Genomic DNA, 15,249 nt, shown 5'->3' with positions numbered 1-15,249 from the left:
CTATTTCCAAACCCTGGATGTACACTGGTGCGATCTGTGGTGTCTTCCATTAGAAACTGATCGCCATCTTCTTTGTATTACAGGTGTTTATATGCAGTTAAAGTCGTTGATGACCCCCCTATATACCTATTCATTCCCTTCAGACACACATCCAACGATGGCGAACTTTTGGAGGTGACAATTCACAGTTCTGTGTGTGAAGAACTGTGGAAATGAAGAACATCATACCTTACCAAGGTAAACATTAAAGAAAACAGAAGCCTCAACACTGACGTGTATGGAAAACCTCCCCATGATCAATACTCACTGGACACTCCCACAGAGTTTAAAAAACCTGCAACTCCCCTTGAGTTAGTCAGAAAGTTAGAACGTCTTCAAAAAAAACTGAAACAAGTCCAGTTGCCCATGATACAGTACTCATACTTACCAAAGAAGTGCCAGAACCAGTGATTGCCACTCAGACAGCAACACAGAGAAACTTTCCTTTTGAAAAAGGCTGAGTTTCTGTGTTTTTTTTTACTTACCAACCAAATTACTTAAAACTGTATATTGCTGTTAAATGCTGACATCACACATTAAAGTTTTATTATATTTATTTTTAGATTGAATTGTTTCTTATTTTCTTCAATTAAAACTATTTCAATGGTAAAACAGTATAATTCAGATGCAAAATGTATATTTCTCTATATGACAGGGAACACTTTTGTAATAGCACTGATTTTTATTACATGGTATGCATTGGATAAAGGACAAGGTAAGATTACTATTGTTTTGCTATTTTCATTTGTGAAAAGATTTTTTTTAAATGCATAAGTCTGTCTCTAAATGAACATGCACGACTTATTACTATTAGAAGTTTATTCAATTATTCTGTTGCCGCATTGTGTTGTCTGCACATGATCCGACATGCTTCCTCAGGTTGTCTGTAGAGCCATAATTTTACAAAGCATAAAAACAATTTGTCTTGACAGATGATGTTTACAAAAATGACAAAAATGTTCACAAGCTATGTTGACCTTTTTCACCTCCCATCTCAGAATCCTGTTGTGATCTGGCTCTGAGACTACTTCTTTCCACAAAAACACACATCTTTATGAAAATAAAGGCGACTAACCCATCACAAATAATTTCATATTCATAACATATTTCCTAGGTGAAAACAGACAGATTTGATGAGATGATTTAATGATATGGATCACCCAGTAGCTATGCCGGCCTTGAGTAATTCGGTGCCCTGGGCAAGAGCTTAACCGGCGCCCCTTGCATCACGGTCAATTTGACAATCAATTTTCATACAGTCACACAGAAACTGCATGTATGTATTCAAGATTTTATTCATTTTAAGTCAAAAATATCACACCTAATAAAAACTGAGGAAAGAAACAAGTGATGAAAATACAATATAAATAAGGCACTACGCAAACATATTATCTCTCTGCCTCAGCAAGTGCCATCTCTCGCTTATTTATTGTCAGCCGCTTTGCAAAACGACCTCCAACTCACTATTGTGATCCCGCCTATCCTCATGAAACTTCATCAAGTGGCTTGCATTTCTCCAGTCCTTCAGTCCTTCCTTATTAACTCTGTATTCTTTTGGAGAAAACCTTTAGCAGCAGAAGCAGTGTCAGCAGGGCCTATTGGTGCAGCCTTTAGTCCTGATGCTGTGTCACTGGGGTGGTGGTGAAGTATGTTAAAAGTGCATCTGAAGAGAGGAGAAAAGTATATGTGACCACTGCATGTTATATTTTAATAAAAACAAACAAACAAACAGATGCTTGGTGTGTGCTACTGTAAGACTAATATAGACTAATAATGAAAATGTGATGAGATTCATTCATTCAGTCATATATATATTTCGCCTATGAATGATATGGGAAAGCTAAGGTGTGGAGTATTAACAGTAGTACACTTTACTGCACTTTAACACTGAGATGTAAACTTTAACAAACATAAAGTGTGACACAATAAACCAAAGGCTTACAACGACCCCATTACTTATGAAGGGGATGGAAAACTAATGGAAAACTAATTGCATTTTAACTGACAAACAAGCAGGAAGACACCTGTAATAACACCTGAACAGGCCTAACGTTAACTTTCCAAATGTCTCTGATGAATTTAAGATGGAGTAACATTAACACACGTCGACTCAGCTATTTATTGATTATTAAACAATGCTGCTATCGTCCGAAGTAAGCTAGCAAGCTAACACTCTGCTCCAACAACGGTAACTACGATCATTAAACTATTAATGTCATTCACTTCATCACATTGACGTTACTGTACTTGTATCTTCTTCACCACTTCCTCTTCTTTATCCTCTTTTCCTTCACTGGGCGCCGGATGGTTTCAGTCTTTTGGTTGGACCTTGTGGCTCTGCTACAGTATCAGTAAATCTCTCTCTGGTTCTTGGGGTCTCGGTCTGGTCAGATTCGGGCAGCTCGCCTCTCGCCCCCCCCCCCCCCAACACACACACAGAGGGCAGGTGCAGTGCACCGAGCCAGAACCCAGAAAAAAGTCCTCTCCATTATAACGTTAGTCTTTGCTATGACGGTATGTTGCTGTGGGCACATATGATATTTCGAAATAATAGTAGTAATGGCACTGGTAAAAAATATATATATTTTATTTTTTATTATTATTATTTTTTTCTCCCCCCTTTTCGGGCCCCCCGCGGATGACGACGCCCCCCAGCATTTGCCTACTGCCTATGCCCAGGGCCGGCTCTGCCCAGTAGTCATTATGAAATCCAAATATTTGAATATTTTAATTAGTAGGCCTACCAGTAAGCATGTTTGTTATCCTGCCTTTACTATTTACTTTCCGCCTCAGGGACTGAGTGAGAGTATTTGGATGTTCAGCGTGTTGCTCTTTTCATCAATTTGACATGGTAATGAGTTAAAACAAGTCTTTCTCTAAGCTTTTCTTTGTAGATTTTAACTGAAGGATGGCCAGGTGCCTGGGTGGTTTTATCAGCTTCTAACATCAGTTGAATAACAGACAACATGATTATTTCAGTTTTCTTCAGAGTTGGAATTGGACTCTTATCTTATCTTGGACTCTTGGTAAGAAAACGTGAATACTCAGTACTGGCATTGCTCTAAAGTTATTTTTTGAAGCTTGTGATTGTGTTGAGAAAAAGATGATGATCAGTCTATTTAAAGACTACTTTGTGCTGTACTGCACTTTATTTTATTGAAAGTTGGCTCTAAAATTATAATAAAGTTCTTACAATCTTGCATATCCTCTACATTAGAGTTACTGCTCTTAAGCTTAAGGGAGAACAAGGCAAACACAAGAAGTATAAGATTTCCACAATGTACGATTTGGCTTTTCTTAGCTGTGCTGCTCTCAATGCACAGTGTGTTGAGTGTGCTTGTAATGCACTGAGTTGCACACTGGTTGCATCCTCTCTGAGGAAGCTGCTTAGTCCCTATTGTTTTTGCAAATCTATTTGAAGTTTAGTCCCAACTCAATTTTCCACCTCAATATGTTTGACTGACAAGGTTTTGACATTACCTTTACAGAAAGCAAATTGTTTTGGCATCCTTATATACAGCCAACTACAGACATGGCTGTCACTTTCAAAAAGTTTTAAAATTCAAGATTGAGACTATCGTCAGTTGGTGTTATTGACAAATACTTGAAAAGGTTAGTCAGTCTTCTCACTTACACTGGGGACAGATGCTGACAGGCTTATAGAGAGACCTCCAAGAATGTCACAGACTGGATACAAATATTTTTGCAGTGGTATCAAGTGAACTGAGAGAAGACGTGGAAAAGGGCTCTACATATGTTTTGTTTTATGTTAAGAGCAAATGATTGCTGTTATAAAAGCTGCTGGTTTAATGGATCGTGATACAAAATACAAATAAACACTAAAATAATATATATATATATGTATGTATATATATATATATATATATATATATATATATATATATATATATATATGTATGTATTCATAATAAACTCTGCATACACAAACAATGTTCTCAGTGCTCGTGATCATGTGTAGAGACCCTGGTGATACTATGAGCAAAGTTTCATGTTATGTAGAGTCTTCTTAGTGTTAAAAATAGCTATTTTGATGCTAACATGCCAGTGCCCCATGCACTCCATTGAAAATTAGCTTGCCCGGAAACGAAACTACGGTAAATCTTAAAAATGCCTCTTTCATTGTAATTATGCATTTACACGAAGGGTTGACTCATATTCAGTCACAAATAAAGCCTCGGTTGCTTTTTGGCTAAAGTTTCATTTTAAGCTGTCTGGAGAGAGAACTTTCAAACCATTTGTCTTCCCTTGCCAAGATGTTTACATTGTTGGCCTCAAAGGAATGTTTTTTTTCTCCTTCAGATGATTTTTAGTTTGTTTTTTTAAATCAAAGATTGGATTTCTTTGTCAACTGAACAGTTTGCCATGTTTTTAATATATTTAGATAGCTCCTGTTGTACAATCGGATGTTGACAAAGTGTTTCCTAACGTTTAAAGCAACAAAAACATTTCGGTCACACTTTTTCATCACTAAAAAATACAAAACGTCATTGCCAACGTATTTCAGCTGTAGGTCTTTGTAAGAGTACTAATCATGCTTTGACAGCAACTCCTTTGTTCAACATAACATTCTGGAGGCTATGACAAAATTCAACACAGGTGCACAGCTGACAACTACAAGGCTGTCAATTGTCAGACAGTCACAAAGGGGCTGTTAAAAGGAGTAACTCGAGTGATATATGAGAGTTTTGGCACCAAGCTGAAACATACTGTGAAAACTATAAATGTTTCTTTTGAAATAGTTATTAGACTTTGATTGCTGATGCTGCATTGTTGTGCACAACTATCAACTTGTTAAACTGCCTGCCATACACTGCTGTATGAGGATGTTGCTTTTCAGGGAGTGGCAGCACTGCAGGCACTCTAAGGCGGTATCAGCTGGATACAAGAGGGGATCAGCTAAAATTGTCTAGTACGTATTTAAATATACAGATCACTCATAGTGAAAAAAGCTTCTATTTTTTAGTCAACAAATATCACTTATTATTCTAAGAAAACAGTAAAAAGGGATTTGATTATTGCAGTGAATTCAAGCTGTTTTGTTTAATGAAGATTTAATACTCTGTTGTTAACAGACTTTTGTACTCTCTATGTGTGACATAAATGGACACAAAATGATGCTCATACAGTCTGTGCTGTGAAGCTCAGTAAAGAGCTGCACAGCACAGACAACTGCAATTTTTTTGCTCTTGTCAAACAAAGAGTCGGTATCAGAATAGGTCATACGAAGTGCGTAATTTCCACCACTGTGGTTTGATGTTTCTGGGTTTAAAAAAGATATGGGGAATTCTTGCCTCCTCTGACGGGTGGATCACATAGCTGGAGATGGAATGCCAAAAAGCCCTAAAGCTTGACGCTCCACTCCTCTTTGTCCATTCTCCAGAATGTTGGCAAACCTGATTCAGAGCTAGTTTCAAGCCCTGTGCAGACCAAAGATTTGGGGCGAGATCTTACAGTTTCCAGAACCTGCCAGTGTACATCACTGTGACTAGTATCGTCTCCACTGCAATCATTGTCTCTATGTCTGTTCTAACTGCCGAATTGTCAGGGTTTTTTAAGTTGGCAATATTCAAATACAAATAAGCATACTAATAGTGAGTTACTTGCTACAGTTGCGTTTCTGGTATTGATGAAATGGCAAAAACAATAGGTGTGTGTATAGTGAGTGTGTTAATGAGACAACTTTCATAACGGCCAAACTGTGGTACAAATTATGGTACTTGATGCATTGGGTCTCAAAAACTTCTCCACATAAGCTCACATTGTGAAAGCAGTGGCTGACACCAACACCATCAGCTGGCTTGGATCTAGGTGTGACGGGCCATTTCACACTGCTGTACACAGGTTCATTTTGTTGCATGTCTTTGTTCTTACTTGGGGCCTTACTCGTGAAAATGTTCTTAGATTTGTATATGAAATTGGTCTAAAGACAATTTTCGGATGGTATGTTTAGGTTCGCTTCACAAAAAAAAAAAAAAAACTTTGCTAACACAGAATCCCATCTTTGATCTATACATCTCAAATCATCTTAAATGGATTCCTGCGCAGTGGCGGTTCTAGACCAGTTTTAATAGGGGGGCCAGGTTGGGGCCGGCTTTTTTGTAAGGGGGCACATACAACCCGGAAAAAAGGACAAATCCCTCATTCAGACAAAGCAGTGTTTACAGTTTCAGCAATTTTGATTGGGTAGTAAACTGCTGAGACACTTTATTTCTGCCTTTCCCTTCAGAACAAAATCATTGCAAGAAATCTGTCATTGTATTATTAATGCAGACTCCCTGTCAGGGGGGCCACAGGGGGGTCCAGACTCAGAGTTACGGGGGCACTGGCCCCTGTTGCCCCCCCCCCCAGAACCGCCCCATCCTGCGGCCGCCTTGTGAATTCCCCCTCATAAAATGCCGGCACAAATGAGGGCTGGGTCAGAAACAGTGAGTGTGTCACCGGTTCACACGCGTCCCAAATTGTAAGGCTCAAACTGAGTCTTGACAGTGTAGTCAAACCTGTTCACTTGCAGGAACATGAACTGACTCCTGCAGTTATTGTAATCAGAAATCCCCGTGCTGAAGTGATTTGTTATTCCAGGAAATGTATTGGCAACTTCCTTCTTTAAACCTAATAGAGCGTAGACACTGTGCAATCAAATCATACCCAACACCGCCTTTCTTACACAGAAGTACTTGTGAAAAAATTTCTTTAAATGACATTTGTATGTTGCACCCATAGGTCCTTTTACTGCAGAGTTTGTCATTTGAAAGCATAGATGAGGTAAATCCTCTGAGCAGTACTCACTCTTCCATTATGATCTGGTCCAAGTTAATGTAAAATGTACAATATTTGCCTCCATATCATAGTGGAGTAGAAATATGAAGTAGTGAAAAACACTCAAGTAAAGTATAAAAACCTGAAGTTTGTGCTTCAGTTCTGTACTTGAGTAACTTAGTCAATTACTATGTCTTCTATCTTCCATCTCATGAGTCATCAACTGTCTGAATTCCACAGCCACTATATTGTCGTTTGACCTGTTGTATGTAAAGTGTCTTCCCCGCACAATGTTTGTCAGCCCCCAGCCATGTCTCTTGATTGGTTCCCCTTGAGCCTTCAGGTCATCTTATACAGACAGTACTGCTCAGGGATTTTCACAGATATACCATCAAGATGATAAAACTTTACACTTGAGGAAATATCAAACAAACAATATGGCTACATGTTGTTGCAATGCAGAAAGCAGAGGGATTTTCTGTATGAAGGTACAACTCTGTGTTCTTCAGTATTTGATATTCTTAACTCAACAATTAATGCCCTGTCCACATATTAACTTACTGAGAAACACGTACCCACCAGAGGACCCCAAACTGGAATGATACAATAATAATCTGTATCTATCTCTTGAAATACCTAGACAGAAAATCCCAAAGTTACTGTTCAGTGAAAAAGTTTCAACAGTCAAAGTTTCTGCCTGCTCATGATGTTCTTTTGTCATCTTTAACGTAATGGCTGACAGTGTCAGACCGTTCCAGTTAAATATAATGAGACTTGTGTCTAAAATTAGTTGTGGTTACGTACGTCAGGTTTAGTGTCTGTGCGTGTCAAAGGCATAGGAGCCCAGTGCACATTGACAGTGATGATGGAATGTGTTTTGTCTTTCGAACAAACATGCTATATATTTGCTCCTGATCTTACAACAACACATGCTTTGCTCCAACCCACGAATAACACCCCCCCCCCCCCCTTTTTTTTAATAATGATCTCTGGTACAGACAAGATGTTTGGAACCTGGAGATAATATCATGAGACCTTGTTAGATAACAATGTAAAGATGTTACACTCCAGGAATTACATTATTGAGAACCAAAAGCCATTTCCTCCCCTTTTCCGACATGAGAGAGATTATGCAGTTTCTTCAATGCTTGACGATCTAGAAAGTCCTGAAATGATTCATTTGAAGGTACAAATGAGAATCTGGAGAGATGTAGTTGATTGTTGCATCTTATTCCCGGGTAATCAAAACTAAAGCTTTGGTTTGGTAGGTCAGGCTGGCCACCAAGCTTTAGCCTCAGTATTAGATGACCTTGAAATGCGACTGCGTATAACTGTGTAGTTCTGTTGCCTAAACCGAATGAAACCACGGCTGTTTCAGGTTGTCCACTACTCCCACAGCTCTCTGGCAGTCTAATAGAGATGTTTAAATCTGAATATGACTTTCAGGTATGGGTAAAAGAGTATTATTACATTTTCAATACCTGATTATGAGGTCGAAGCAGTGGCGTAAGTATTGGTGGTGCAACCAGGTGCAGCTGCACCGGGGCCATTGACGGAAGAAAAAAATAATAATAAAAAATAAATATCTGGGTGCGGGTTGGTCAGGTAACGCTGAGTGGCCTTGATTCCTGTCAGTAATGATGAGTCATGATCCCCGCATGTTTATCTCAGGCTCCTCGCTGGCCTTCTTCCTGCCTCCACCAGGCAGCCTGGCCCTGTTGCTGTCCTCCTCGGACGGACGCTGAAACTCAGTTTGATTTTTTCGGCAATCTCTCACTCTCTTGGGGTCGACAGAGAAACGTCTAGGCGCAGCAGAAAAAAATAAAATAAAATAAATGAATAGAAATAAAATAAAAAACGGCCGTCCATCGGCCCAGTATTGATCGCCCCACCGGGAATAATCCGGGTACTCCCAATGGCCAGTCCACCCCTGCAATAGCAGTTCTCTCCAGTGGCTGTGCGTGTGTCCAAGCGTGTGTGTGTGTGTGTGTGTGTGTGTGTGCGACGAGCGTGCGCTTGTGTTAGGGGCACAAAAAGATAATTGCACCCGGGCCTATCACCATGATGTTACGCTACTGGGTCGAAGCCTGTTGTAGCTGCCTGTACAAAATGAAACACTTTTTGGTTCAAGTCTGACTGTACAGGAAGAAAGCAGCAGACAACATGCTTCAGCTGCAAATAAACTAGTAAACAAAGAACACCCTGATGAAGGGTGGTTTGATTGAAAGCGATAAACCATTTGTGGATTTACTGAGTGGAAGAATTTCAAAATTTGATATAAAGAAAATTAGAACAAAAACATGAAAATAGCAGTTGAGGGGCATTGATGGAGGAAAAGGTGGGTTCGATAAGTGTAAATAAATAAAGGAGACTTTCTGACTGAACTTTATCTTTTGGGGTGGAACAGTTGATGTGTTAGATATCACCAGGGTCTTAGATATTTTTTTCTGTTTAATCAAAGGCTATTGTTTCACCCAATAATGTTTGTATTGTTTCAAACAAATCAACTTTGCAGCACTTCTCATTGAATAGTTATGTGACAGGTGAGTTTTGGCCCCAGGGGCAAAATACACAGTGTGACGCTTGTAGCATGTTTCAAATAGCAATGATGCTTCCAGAACAATCTGCCTTATACTTCTATCTCTTAGCCCTCACCAACTTTTGAACTTTGTGCCTTTAAGCCATGCTCGCCAGTCTTTTTAAATGGAAATGATGTACAGCAGAACAAGTCCAGCAAGTTTTGTAAGCAAGAATTTCACACCCACAAAAACCTCGCTCACTAATAGGAGACTTCACATCAATTCTTTGACTCAAGAAGGTAAGGTGTCTTATGCCTTCCGCTTGAACCATTCATTGATTAATTGCTGTGAATATACTGCTGCACACTTGGACGTGGGACTTAACTGGGGTAAGAAAAGAAAATATTTATATTTACATGGCTGTACACAACTGAATATTTCAAACATGAATGATAAGAAATTACTTTGAATCACAAATGTCTAATTTGCATCCACTACTTTCCTCACTGTTTAATATATATATATATATATATGCATTGAATTAGAGGTTTTCTGTACCACTTTTTGTGAATCTAAACTGAGTTGCTCAATTTCAAATTAGGTTATCAATGTAATTCTAATCATTGTCTGCAATCTGTGCTTCTACCCTCATATGTGTGCCGGTTTAGAGTGCAGTTGAATCTTGACTTCAGGTATTTGCTCGGACTGCAGTTGATTAATTGAAATATAATCAAAAATTTAAAATCCAAATTGCAGTAGCTGCAATTTTTTGATGAAGGTAAAATGTATCACAGCATACTATCATGTATGTAGCATCGCTGTCCTACAGCGATTCCCTAGCCTAACGTTACAAATCATATCATACAGATTTAAGAGAGTATGTTTGGTTGGTGCAGACCTCAGCAAATGACAAATCATCATCATTTTGAATTCCCTTTTCATTAAAATCTCATTAAACTAAATAACTGACTTATATAGCAATTACAATGTCTGTCAAAATCACCGCAGTGTAGTGTTTTTGCTTATCAGTACCTTAATGCTCTGTCAGCTGATTCTAAAGGAAATACTGAGCAAAAGTTCTTGTGCTGCAGCAGCTAAGATTTTCTCATAGGAATTTCATAGAATTACACAAATTCATTTGACAAATATATGCCAATATATTTGTCTATCTATTTGTATATGCCAATATTGTACGGAAACAAGACTGCGTCTAGTTGGAGAAAAACATTGAAATGCATTCCAATACCAATTACATCATAAATAAAAGTACAGGGAGGCTAAATTATTTCTTTGAATTACTTCTTCTGCCTGATATTAATAAACATATAAGTGTGAAATTATCAGATGTTGAAGTCCTGAAATTACATCCCACATCACAATCCAATCAAGACAAGAACACTTATCTAAATAATTACTTTTCTGTTGATAATTATCTAGAGTGTTTTCTTCCTCGAACGTTCCGTCATTATTTGTATCATCACTTTGGAACCTGCTGACTGGTTTGTATGTATTCCACCAATATATAAAAAAGTAGTGACCATTTTTCCATTTTTGTTTTTGTTTTTTATACAAGCTTGGCTGTTGACGAAGTTTATATGGCTTTTCAATGTTGCCTGTGAAAACATCATTATCTGTCCTGGAGTCTCGCCTTGACAAGCCACTCAATGAATTATTTTAAGAATTTCCTTTAAAAGTGTAATTTGATCATTTGCAGATAACCTATAAATAAACTATTAAGATAACAGAAATTTGGGTTAAATCTCTAAAGAAACAGTTGAAAAGTTTGCCTCTTTAAGAGGGAATTTTTAGAGAAATTCTTCGATAGGGTTGTAGGTGGGAAATGCACCTGTGCTTGGAATCTTGAACAGTCTCGGCGGTGTGACACTACCTGTTAGATATGACAAAGTCACCCAAACTTGTCTCTCAGGAATGTTGGTGTACCCGATTTAACATGGCTCCCGCTCACCATGTGTAAAGAGTATGTTCATGCTCTTTTAGGCATCTGCTCAATTATGAGGATGAGTTTATCAGTTACTTACTGCCACACAGAGGCAGAGGATGGAAAACTGGGGCAACCAGAATTAATTGGGACAAGAGCACAGGTGTTCTTTTAAGACACGTGGGGACACCTAGCTAAAACTAATGCAGTCTAATACATCAGCATTGCAAAAGCCCCTGCCCAGAAATTGTTATATTCAGTTAAAGAATAAAATGGTTTAAAGACACTTTCAATCAATGAGGCTGTAGTTTGTGGTGCAGTTGGTTTGGGTTTTGGGTTTTATACTAATTAACATCTGCAATTTAACAGCACCACAAATTACAACCTCCAAACTGACCATAGGGTTTAATGAAAACCCTGACCCTAACTCTATCCCTATGTCTTACACTAGGTGAACCTAATTAATTATCAACTCGACTTGAATGCAACAACTGTTCTGCATCATGCAAAAATGCATCCAAAATGTATTTCTAATTGGTTTTCTTAATGTTTAACAGGAACCAGACATGAGGAGGATGGGTCCCAACATATTACTGCTGTTATTAGCAGGTGTGTGTCAGTGTGTGTGTGTGTGTGTGTGTGAGTGTGAATTAGAGAGAAAGAGAGAGAGAGAGAGTACAGTGGGAAGGATAAGGGGAGACTGAAATTTAGAATCCAAGAATAACATTATTTTAAATTTAATTTGGCTATTCTCACACTTTTCCCCACAGGACTAGTGGGAACAGCATCAGCCAATAACATGACAACCATGATTGCGACAACAGGTAAATTATCATACACTGTACATTCTCAATTGATAAAACAATGTGTGCTGCTGAAACTACACTGATGGTAATGTATTCATATGGTGCCATGACTGGCTATTAGTTATCTTAACTGACCAAGTGTAGCAGGTGGACTTAACAATTTTGTCCAAGCAAAACCGAATACTTTAATTATTATTTAGTTTACATTATTTAGTGTGACCAGGACGTGGACATGGAGTAATACTTGGTCTGAATTAAAGTGAAACTCTTGGCAAAAAGCAACCAGGGCTTTATTTGCAATTGAATATGAATCAAACCTTTGTATAAAAGCATAATTGCGACAAAAGAGGCACTTTTAAGATTTACCGTATTTGTGTTTTCGGGCATGTTAATTTTGAACGGGAGTGCTAGGGGCATAGATACGATGGCATCAAAATCGCTATTTTTAGAACACTAAGAAGGCTCGACACAACATGAAACTTTGCTCATAGTATCACCAGGGTCTCTACTCATGAACACGAGCATTTAGAACATTGTTTGTGTACACAGAGTTTATGAAAAAGAGGGTTTTTGAACTACTCACATTAGCTGCTGCATCTCAGGTGCGTCGCCGTCATGGCAGGCAAAAAGTGTCGATCCCCGAGTGCGACCTGACAGGCAGGAGAGTAATGGTGAACCGCTCCTCAAGCGTGCCAGTCAGGTCGCACTCTGGGATTGACACTTTTTGCCTGCCATGATGGCCGCACATCAGAGATGCAGCAGCTAACATGAGTAGTACTCTTATGCACACACACTCAAACACACATTAGATCATAAAGACACACAGCAAACAATGTTCTCAATGCTCGTGTTCATGAGTAGAGACCCTGGTGATGCTACGAGCAAAGTTTCATGTTGTGTCGAGCCTTTTTTAGCGACTTTGATGCCATCGTATCTCTGCCACTAGCACTCCCGTTCAAAATTAACGTGCCCGAAAACGCAAATATGGTAAATCTTAAAAATGCCTCTATCATCGTAATTATGCTTTTACACGAAGGTTTGACTCATATTCAATTGCAAATAAAGCCTTGGTTGCTTTTTGGCGAGAGTTTCACTTTAACTGGGTAAAAACTATTGACAATAATTGCTTAACTCTCTTGTCTGCTGTACCTGGGTGAAGGGAAATACTTTATGGCACCTTTAATGTTTGTTATACTATGTTTTATACTACCATTGTCATTGTTGCACATGGATTAAAAATCTTCATTCTCATTTAAACATTTTTGATAGATTTACTTTATCACTGCTGAGTATTAAGTTGTTGTTTGCAGTGTCTCAATATTAAAGAATTAAATTAATTAAATGGTGAATAAATACCTGCAGGGGAATTTTCTCTAATGATTTGTAGAGAGATATCAAAATGTTTTTGGCTTTTTTATTGGCGATCTCAAATAAAATTATCATTGTGTTGATGTAATTATGCCTATAGGGGTACTATACAGTACAGGACAAAAGTATTCACAGTGACAAGCCATGACAAGCAATCCAAAAATTTTGATTATTATATATACACTGTATAGTAATGACAAAATAATAACTGCATAGTTTTATTTATTTTTTAAAAAGTGACTGGAATTAATTGGTATCACCATTAGTTTCAATATACATCAAAGTAAAAGGTAAAAGGTTTCAGTAATCAATCGAGTCATATTACCTATACAACTATTGCCTGTGTGGTCTTAGTCAGGAGTTATTTGTTCTCTCATTTCTTTGCCATAGCCCTTCTTATGGCAATGTTGTCCACAAACAATAACAAATATCAGAAAATTACAATTACCAATAATTACAATACACTATCTTCTTTGGTTTGAGAAGCATTTACCAAAAACTGCAGTACGCAGCTGTAATAAAGTTACATTTAAAAATTATATTTTCTAAAGAGTTTAAATATATATCCCTAACATGTTTTTAAAGATATATCTTGACATAGCCCTTTTGATATGTTGGAGCTGAGCGCCATGGAAAGGGTAAGGAAGTTCGAAAGTAGTGAGAAAAGGTAGACCAAATTGGACAAAACATTTTTCAGTCTTTAATGGGGTTTGTTGTGCATAGGAAATTACGTAAGATATCTGCCATACTCTGTAGATTTCTGTCACCAAAATATGATCACCAATACATCCTAGGTTACATATATTAAATTATACACCAAAAAGAAAAGCATACTAATAAAAAGGCAGCATCCTCCACTACAAACACTATAAATCAAAGTATTGTTCTGACTATATGTGTTTGAGGCTGGCCTGCATACCATTTCTCTCAGAGCTCACTTCTCTCACTGAACAAGAGGAAGTGGGGGAGTAGGCTATAACAAGGAAGGAAAGACCTTTATTTATCATTAGTTGAGACTAACAGTTAAATGTGTCTGGTAATAATTTAAGAATGGTGCAGCAATAACTGATAAGAAGTGTCTCTTGTTAACACTTGTAAATAGTTAACATCTATGGTTAAAATATATGGTCAATAAAGATGTTAATTAACATGTCACATGTGTTAGCGGCCATTAAGTTCAAATTTAAGGAGTTTTTATCAAAAGAAAACTGTTTTTACAAAGGTCTAATAGTTGTACAATTTATTGAAAGAGACTGTTATGTGAAATAGTGCTTTATCTAGTAATTCACTGATAAAATGTTTCTTGTTAATATTAATTAAATCAATATTATGTTGGAATTGGCATTTTGTCCATTTCGGCTCCACCCCACAGTTTGATAGCAAATCCTCATGAATACAAATCCAATGTGTGTAACATTTTCTCAGATGAAATCTAGGCAATAACTGCAAGTAAAACTAAACACATCACATAATGACAATGTTTTGTCTTAAAAACCTTTATGTTGAAGGTAACATGTATTTAATGCTGTCTTCCTACCATCTCGCTGAAGTTACATAGTGCAGAAGCAACACCTACGATGGCAGAGTGGCTGGGAGGGACACACCATTCGAACTGATACAAGACACTGTACCATGAGGATTTTTTGTAGCTGTTAATTTTAACATAATTCGGTTGAGATATTAAGTACTTAGATATTAATTAGGTTTGTTAAAATACAAACTGTAAAGTGTTAGCAATACATTAATAATTGTAGGCTGTGTTAGGAAGCATTATTGACTGTACGGAACAGTAAAACTGAAA

The 15,249-nt window shown here is 37.7% G+C and overlaps 1 long non-coding RNA gene across 1 annotated transcript; it reads left to right on the top strand.

Moving 5' to 3' along the window:
• Window positions 1-9,631: 9,631 nt before the first annotated feature.
• On the top strand, window positions 9,632-12,098 carry LOC115592040 (uncharacterized). The gene is made up of 3 exons (XR_003986053.1): window positions 9,632-9,724; window positions 11,832-11,883; window positions 12,045-12,098. It is a non-coding gene; the product is annotated as an uncharacterized LOC115592040 (long non-coding RNA).
• Window positions 12,099-15,249: the final 3,151 nt, after the last annotated feature.

Source organism: Sparus aurata, chromosome 1 (genome assembly GCF_900880675.1).
Source record: "Sparus aurata chromosome 1, fSpaAur1.1, whole genome shotgun sequence".
Lineage (NCBI taxonomy): Eukaryota > Metazoa > Chordata > Actinopteri > Spariformes > Sparidae > Sparus > Sparus aurata.
This window is presented reverse-complemented; position numbering and strand designations above follow the sequence as displayed.